Source organism: Patella vulgata, chromosome 3, assembly GCF_932274485.2.
Source record: "Patella vulgata chromosome 3, xgPatVulg1.2, whole genome shotgun sequence".
Taxonomy (NCBI): domain Eukaryota; kingdom Metazoa; phylum Mollusca; class Gastropoda; family Patellidae; genus Patella; species Patella vulgata.
This window is the reverse complement of record NC_065881.2, coordinates 80,252,482-80,262,139: the sequence shown is the minus strand read 5'-3', so window position 1 is coordinate 80,262,139 and position 9,658 is coordinate 80,252,482. Positions and strand designations below refer to the sequence as shown.

General features: G+C 38.8%; 1 long non-coding RNA gene across 1 annotated transcript; it reads left to right on the top strand.

Annotated features, from left to right (window-relative positions):
- Positions 1-582: 582 nt before the first annotated feature.
- On the top strand, positions 583-4,686 carry LOC126814422 (uncharacterized). The gene is made up of 3 exons (XR_007677606.2): positions 583-777; positions 1,890-2,149; positions 3,525-4,686. It is a non-coding gene; the product is annotated as an uncharacterized LOC126814422 (long non-coding RNA).
- The last annotated feature ends 4,972 nt before the right edge of the window (positions 4,687-9,658 follow it).

The following is a 9,658-nucleotide window of genomic DNA, read 5'->3' as shown; positions in this document are numbered from 1 at the left end:
AATAAATCTGCCTATTGCAGGTCTTTCTTTAGGACTTATTAATTAGACATTCATTAATTTACCAAGACCATAATCAACTCTCGATGCCATTGGATGCTCGAGATTGTCAACGGTTTTAAAGAAGATTGTTTAAACACGGTAACATCGGTCGGATGGGACGAAACCCCGAGGTCCCGTGTACACATTGGCGTGCACGTAAAAGATTCCCTGACTGATGTAAATCGACATAAAAGAAGGCCTTAGCGCTGCTGTCCGGGCAAAATTTCCCTCATAGCACTCTGTATAGCGTATGCCAGTCTTCATTATCCCAGTCGGAGCAGAACAGTAGGACGTTAAACCCCATTTCATTTCATTTATTTTGTACACATTACTATCAAGATAAATGGCTGTATATACATTACTACAAAGTTAAACGCCTGTATTACCACCTATAACATTACTATTTAGATAACAGCGTGTATATACACTTGCTTATATAGCATATTTACATCAAGCTATGTCAGCAATCAAACTTGTCGAACTGGTTTATCCACCAATCTAATATTAGACATGTATATAAGATATACACCAGGCTTTCATTTTCATTATAAAGCAGACCAGTATAATTGAATACTACGACGCTCAGCTCGTTGTCACAAATAGACGGGGAATTCCCTTTTGGAGATTTTATAATATGTGTTGACTTCGTAATCTGTTGATCAGATCATTGGAATCAGAATAGAAGAAAGCTGTGTATATTAATTCTGTTACTATAACAGCACCGTGATGTCTAACACAGTGAGTAGATTTGATGATGCTTTCGAATCTTTTAGTATTTGGCTTGGAAATAGCTCATTATATACATCGGTTAAAAGTTGCATCATTTACCCTTCTTAAGATGTGCCAAAGACGTATGTACGACTTATGAAATGGAATGGCGTTTAACGCCCTACTGTTCTGCTCCTATACTGTGCTAATGAAGACAGGCATACGCCATACAGTGTACTATGAGGGAAATTTGCCCGGGCAGCGGCACTATCGCCTACTCTTATATCCAATTCCAACTGCCAAGGGTTCTTTTACGTGCATTCCAGTGTATACACGGGACCTCGGTTTTTCGTAGCATCCAAAAGACTAGACAGCTGTTCGAGTCGGGCCCTCCGTAATGCACCACTGACAAGGGGAAACCACCTCGGAAAATCTCGATGAACTTTCTCGGCCAATGCAGGGATCAAACACCCGACTTCCAGACTAGCGAGCCAGCCTCTTACCCACTAAGCCCCCGTGGCTCACGTTTTACTTATGATAGGGTGAACAAAACTTATGTATTGATATTTCGAAATGTTTCGCTGACGTTCGAAGTTGGTAAGTTGGAATGTCTGAGGTACGTATTTGGAAATAAAATCTATGAAATATTTTAAATAATTGGGATTTTCAAGTCGTATTTCTCTTGGCTAGTTGTTCAAGTGGTGCAAAAAAAAATCCCGACACCTTGTTCGAGTTCTAAACATAGCCTGTGTCCGGGGAAACTCCGCTATATTTCCAGAAGAGACTCCCCCTCCTCCCCGCCCCGTCCCCCCTCTCCTCTTGAGAATTCAAGTTCTAAATATAGTCCGTACCCGAGGAAACGCCACTATAATTTCAGAAGGAACTCCCCCCCCCCACCTCGTTTTGAGTTTTGAGAATTCGGGATTGCAACACAGCCTGTGTCCAAGGAAACTCGAGTCTCCTTCCAGAAGAGATCACCTCTGCCCCCCCCCCCTCCCCCACTGTCACCTCGTGAGAATCCTAGTCCCCAACATAGCCTGCGTCCAATGCAACTCCACTGTCCTTCCAGAAGAGGGTGGGGCATCTTCCTTCGTCATAATAAAATACCAATGCCAACAGATAGATTTGTTTCATATTTACAGTCACTCCGACAAGTTGTCAACCACCAGAGTCTTAATTTCAACCACCCTTGTAATGTACAAATAGGTGAGCACAACATACAAAACCAGCTAAAAGAGGATAATGACAGGATGAAGAATGAAATACAACAACTCCAATTAGACAAACTGAGTCTCGCTGACAAGATACAGAAACAAGCTGATGAGATAGAGCAACTCAAGTCAAGGGTGAAAGTTCTGGAAGATAAGACGGATATGATTACTCTTGATATATACCTCGATTTGTAAGTAGATCCTTTCTCTTTACCGTCATGGTCGAATGGTTAGCACGTGCGCGCTGTCATAGGGCCTGTAATTGAGTCAACTGGCGTGGCTTCGAATCCCCGGTTGTACGTGACAAGGAGTAGGGTTGCCTGTCCAACCTCGTGGGTTTTCTACGGGTCCTCCCACTGCTAAAAAAAACCCTACGCGCAAGCGAATTATTGAAATACAATTTTTAAAAAAACATGTTAGTCCCGAAATGACCTAGTATGTGTCGAGTAGACGTTAAACCCTCCCTCTCTCTCTCTTCCTCTCTCTCTCTCTCTCTCTCTTTACCGTCATCATTAGCCCAGTCGGTGCAGAAAAGTAGGACGTTAAACCCCCATTTCGTTTCATTTCCCAGGTCATTATTCACTTGGAGAACGCTAGATCGACGACTGGTTTCGGGGAACCGCGGTGGCTTAGTGAATAAGACGCCGGTTCGCTAACCAGGAAATCTCGGATTCGCTCCCGGTGTTAGCCGAGATTTTTCTGCGGGGTTTCCCCTTATCGGTGGACCTGAAAAGGAACAATGTCTAATCGTTGGCGTTCACGTAAAAGAACGACTGACAGTTGAAGTTCAAAATACCATTAGGCCGTATCTCCGCTGTCAGAGCAAAATTTCCCTCTAAACACTGTATGGCATATGTCCGTCTTCATTAGCCAAGTCGGGGGATCACGTGGCTAAGTGGGTAAGACGCTAGCTCGCTAGCCTGGAGGTCGGGTGTTCGATCCCTGCATTGGCCGAGAAAGTTCATCCAGATTTTCCAGCGTGGTTCTCCCTTGTCAGTGATGCAGGACGGAGGGGCTGACAAGGAAAGCTGTCTAGTCGTTCGGATGGGACGAAAAACCGAGGCCCCGTGTACACATTGGCGTGCACGTAAAAGATCCCTTGGCAGTTGGAATTCGATATAAGAGTAGGCCGTAGTGCCGCTATCCGGGCAAAATTTCCCTCATAGCACACTGTAAGGCGTATGCCCGTCTTCATTAGCCCAGGTTAGGAGCAGAACAGTAGGACGTTAAACTCCATTTCATTTCATTTCATTTCATTAGCCAAGTCGATACAGAACCCCTATTTCATGTTGATACTCGCGGTTCATTTCTACAGTTGTAGGCCCGTATAATAGATATATAACTATAATAATATATATTTACCAGTAATTACAGTGGTAGTTATAGATATATAATTATAATAATATACCTGTATTTACAGTGGTAGTTATGTGATTACTATATAATATATATATAACAATAATAATATGATATATATTTACCTGTATTTACAGTGGTAGTTATGTGATTACTATATAATATATATATAACTATAATAATATGATATATATTTACCTGTATTTACAGTGGTAGTTATGTGATAACTATAAGTGTAAGTAGATGTAGCAGTATAAGTGAAGTGGAGAAGATGGTACAGAACCAGATTAGAAGGAAGTATGGTAAAGATGGTGATGGTCATATTGAGTGTATCTGTGGGGTAGTGAATCGGGGAAATATCCTCTACCAGTGTAAGAACGATAAAGATCGACCATTAAAACATTTTGGTGTACAATGTGGAGATGAAGCCTTGTGGCACTGCTAATTGTTAAAGGGACAATAACACTCTTGCTGGCTTGACAGCTCCATAAAATCAAAAATAGCCTTATTCTAAGTACTGGATGACCTGATGTGTAAATTATCCATTAAATCCAATTTTACTTGTCCAGTGGGTTCAAAAGTATTTTTAAATCCGAGTCACATTTGAAAAGCTTTACGTCAGGCCTTTCAAATCATTTAGTTGAATTTTTCCAATTTTTTTAAATTAGGTGTGTTAAGATGAAATTTATATCATCAATTAATTGGAATATTGTAAAATAGTACAATTTGTTGACCAGAATAAAGATTGGGACATATTGTTCAGTTACAACAAGAGTAGTATTGAGCCTTTAAAAGACAATTTCTATTATATTTATATTGCACGGTATATAAATATGACGATTATAACGCTGACGAGGAATATGTACAGTGGTAAACGAGAGAAAATGTCGGGGAAAAATGGCAGTCGTCTGTTGTATTGTGTATTATGGCGTAACAAGTGTGTATATATAATCCAAACTGTGTATATAATCCGAACAAAATATGTTTATTATGGTGTTCAAAGTGGGGATATAACTAAGCTACTGGTGGTAACATTAATCATTCATGCATTACTCTACTATAATTGGTTTGACAACACAATTATTGCTTAAACGAGAAGCACAGGTCCGTGAAAATGAACTAGATTTTGTTTGTCTTTCATATTCAATCTTGATTCAAACAAAATTTTACCACGCCTATATACTTGTACAGTATATTTTATATATACTTGTACAGTAATATATTTCACAATCTGTTATCATTGTTTAACGGTTAGATTGTCTCCTTTAAATCCTGACCAGTATTTATTGTGGTGTAATTTGAAATCTTATACCCGATATTAGTTTATTTCTGTTCAATTGTAAACTTATGTATTGGATGAAATAAAGATTTAATAGATATGTTTAATTTGATTCAATGACTGACTTTTATATCATATACACAAGTTAATTATTGACTATTATAACAAACATGAATATAACAAGCCAACAGTGAGGCTGATGTCCCCCGCCGAAATAAGAAAATAATTAGAGGACACATATAAATTTATCACAAATTATCTTTTACAAAGTATTGAACAATCAAACAGTATATCTTTACTTATAGTCTAAGCATACAATGTTTTTGATGGAATAATTATAGCATATTAAGGGGAAAACATGCTCTATGCCTACAGATCTAGAGTTTGGTTGTATCAACGGGTCTATTTTCCATCTTGCTGCAAGTTGTGCAAAGTTCACTGTTTTCTTTCTGTCATTAAATGTCAATTCATTATTGCATAAGTTATCGTGTCCCAAAGCATCAACCAATCAAATGACTTATGTCGGCTTAGCCTGCGCAGAAAATGTTCATCTAATTAGAACTAAAGTTATCGTGCCCCAAAGCATCAACCAATCAAATAGCTTATCTCGGCCTATGCAGAAAATGCTCATTATCGAGGTATTCATGTAATGAAACTATAAACCAAGTTTGATCACTCTCACTTAATTAGAACTAAAGTTATCGTGTCCCAAAGCATCAACCAATCAAATGACTTATGTCGGCTTAGCCTGCGCAGAAAAGGTTCATCTTCGAACTCCATCTAGGCATTGACCTAATAAAGGCCTACACCAAGTTTGAACCTTCTACCTCAATTGGGAGGAGAGTTATTGTGTCCCAAAAAGTGTGACGGACAGACAGACAAACAGACAGACGGACGAACCCATTTTAATAGTCCCCTGCTTTCTTCGAAAGGCGGGGGACAATAAGCATACACACCAATTTTGAACATTTTAACTCAATTCGAAGGAGTGTGACGGACAGACAGACAAACAGACGACGGGCGAACCCATTTTAATAGTCCCCTGCTTTCTTCGAAAGGCGGGGGACAATAAGCATACACACCAATTTTGAACATTTTAACTCAATTCGAAGGAGAGTTATTGTGTTCCAAAGTCTCAGCAAATCAAATTGCTTATCGCTCTGCTTAATCTGAGCAGAAAATGCTCATTATCGATCTTAGTCAAGGTATTACTGTAATGAAACTATACACCAAGTTTCATCACTCTCACTTAATTAGAACTAAAGTTATAGTGTCCCAAAGCATCAACCAATCAAATTGTTTATCTACTTAATTAGAACTAAATTATAGTGTCCCAAAGCATCAACCAATCAAATTGTTTATCTCTGCTTACCCTAAGCGGAACGGACAGACAAACAGACAGACGGACGAACCCATTTTAATAGTTCCCTGCTTTCTTCGAAAGGCGGGGGCCAATAAGCATGAACATTTACTCAATTCGAAGATCAACCAATCAAATTGTTTATCTCTGCTTACCATAAGCGGAACGGACAGACAGACAAACAGACAGACGGACGAACCCATTTTAATAGTTCCCTGCTTTCTTCGAAAGGCGGGGGACAATCAAAGTAGGAGAGTTATTGTTTTCCAAAGTCTCGACCAATCAAATTGCGTATCGCTCTGCTTACCCTGAGCAGAAAATGCTCAATTATCAAACTTAGTCAAGGTATTACTGTAATGAAACTATACACCAAGTTTCATCAATCTCACTTAATTAGAACTAAAGTTATCGTGTCCCAAAGCATCAACCAATCAAATTGCTTATCTCTGCTTACCCTAAGCGGAAAATGCTCATCTTCGAACTCCATCAAGGCATTGACCTAATCAACACATACACCAAGTTTGAACATTCTAGCTCAATTAGGAAGAGAGTTATCGTGCCCCAAAGTATCAACCAATCAAATTGCTTATCTCTGCTTACCCTAAGCGGAAAATGCTCATCTTCGAACTCCATCAAGGCATTGACCTAATAAACACATACACCAAGTTTGAACATTCTAGCTCAATTAAAAGTTATCGTGTCCCAAAGCATCAACCAATCAAATTGCTTATCTCTGCTTACCCTAAGCGGGAAATGCTCATCTTCGAACTCCATCAAGGCATTGACCTAATCAACACATACACCAAGTTTGAACATTCTAGCCCAATTAGGAAGAGAGTTATCGTGTCCCAAAGCATCAACCAATCAAATTGCTTATCTCTGCTTACCCTAAGCGGAAAATGCTCATCTTCGAACTCCATCAAGGCATTGACCTAATAAACACATACACCAAGTTTGAACATTCTAGCTCAATTAGGAAGAGAGTTATTGTGTCCCAAAAAGTGTGACGGACAGACAGACGGACAGACAGACAGACAGACAGACGGACGAACCCATTTTAATAGTCCCCTGCTTTCTTCGAAAGGCGGGGGACAATAAATATCTAACATTAGTTTATAGTGTAATAATGTTTATACATTATGAGGCGAATATTTGATAAAGTAAGCGAAGAAATTTATTTTATTAATAATAATAATTACGAACAGGATAAAATGGATATATGTGACCTACCCCAGAGGCGTACCGGGGGGTACCTCATAAACACCAAAACAAAACAAAATGGACCGAGCTGAATCTCTCATTCGTATTCCAGCACTAACATGCACCCAAACAGCTTTGATTCCAAAACTATTTTTTTTCACAGAATCAAGGGATGAATAAACTACTAGGCTGCAAAATTTCAGAAGCCTCCTATGCTGCATGGGAGTCACGGTGGCTTAGTGGGTAAGACGCTAGCTCGCTATCTTGGAGGTCGCGTGTTCGTTTCCCCCTTGTCAGTTGTGCAGGACGGAGGGCCTGGCAAGGAGAGCTGTCTAGTAGTTCGAAGGGCACAAAAAAACGAGGTACTGTGTATACATTGGCCATAATGACACTGCCCGGGCAAAATTCCCGTCATAGCACACTGTATGGTGTATGTCCGTCTTCATTAGCCCAGTCTGAGCAGAACAGCAGGATGTTTCCTATGTTGCATTTACGAAATGTGTTACCGCAAACATTGAGATATGTTACCTTAAACATCGTAAAAAGTACATTAAAATGTTGGCAATATAGGAGGGTCGTCTTGCTATCGCTTGCTTGTTGTGTAGAATGTGATTCATTGTCTTTATTTTAATCACAAGATTACACAATAACATTACCCCCCCCCCCCCCCATTCTGACTATTATAATAACAGAATATAAGACTATTTTATTTTATATTATGTCTCTGTGTCTCTGAATAACTGAAACCTCGGAGGTATTTCGGCTGAGGTCATTGATTTTAGAGCCCATTGTGCTCCCCTGGAGGTATGTGCAACCGTGTGTCACCTACGGTAAATTAATAAAATTATTTCTACAAATATCCAATTGTATTTTTTAATTACAGACTGTTAACCACACCTTGATCTTTTAATTATAATAAATCATATGATTTATTCAGCTCGACGTAACACTTAAAAATAAACATTATGGAAAATTAGATAACGAGTTGGCAGTTCCCACTATAATAGTTAAAAACTAGATAATGTAAAGGCAATTTGCCGAAATTTTCAGTCAAATTGATCCACTATGAACCGAGAATTAAAGGTTTGAAATTTCAGCCTAGCCTCGATCATCATTACTAAAGTCGGTACGACAAAAATCATAGTCTCGATTATCCATTAATCATTAAATCGTGAAGGAACGTTATGCAATAAATCGGATCATAATCCACTAAAGATCGTAGGCTAGCGATGCCATCGAGAGTTGATTATGATGTGAATAAGATAATATATGTCTAATTAATAATTTAGATAACAATTCAGGCCTAAAGATAGACCTGCAATAGACAGATTTAGCTCTTGCTTAATGTATGTTTAACTTGAATATAGATACTATTTATAATTAACTATTTTGCATATACATTTGGGTCATTCCATGTCTAGTGGACCAAATTTCGGAAAGTTGGGAACGTGACCACCTCCAAAAAAGTTATAAAAAATATATAGTACATGGACTTAAGCTAACAAATCCAAAATTATACCTCTGAGATACAGCCATTTGAAATTAGGGTACTGAAACGGATTATAAATTCAGTAATTTTTTTCAGGTTTTCAAGTGCTTTAAACTCACATTTCTAATAGGACTAGAACTTGTCTGCGATATCACCTCGGTGAAAGCGGGTGTAAAATACAGCTAACTCACACACGCACAGGAGTAGAACTCTCTAACTTTGTAATCTAAGACAAACTGTTTCAATGACATTTGGACACAGATCACTAAAGATTTCCCAATTGACTCCAATGTTAATTCTCGTATCTTAGACCGGCTCTAACTTTTTCCCAATTTTTCGTTGGGTAGAACGCTTTCTAGCACAGATAGAGCAACATGTGGCAACCACTTGCCCAAAAGCACGTATGAGGTTCTTCATGAAAAACTTGAGATACACAAGCTGGAAGTAGAGACAAGTAAACATGCAATTTCAGGCCCTACATTACAACGTAACCAACCTCTCAACTCTTGTATCCTTCCGCATCAAAATTATGAATATTCACCAAAACCTGGCAGAAAATGTATTTTCAAACCCTTTTCCTCAATTCTACACCAAAAAGTCAACAAAAATCGCCATGCAAAAGGGGGAAAAAGGAAAAGGGAGAGGAAGACTAAAAATAGCTTTGGCCCTTGTTTCGGGTGACGGCGTAGGAATATTTGGTGATCTGTGTCCATTTAGTAATTGAACTAGATAATGACTAGAGAAGCCTAGTCGAAACGTCGCTCAGTAATAAGCAGTAACTGTATTCCATAGAATTGTGACCTGTATAACCCAAGACAACTTTTGGTGTAGATTATGAATTTAGCATCACAAGCAATGTGCGATTCACACAGTTCGTGCCACTAGGTAGCAAAGTGTGGAACAAATAAACTACATGTATTCACTTTTTGTTCAGGATTTCCACAGCAACGGCAAAGTCACTATTGCATATATATATGACAGTAGTTATTATTTATATTCCGTGTAAAATCATTGAG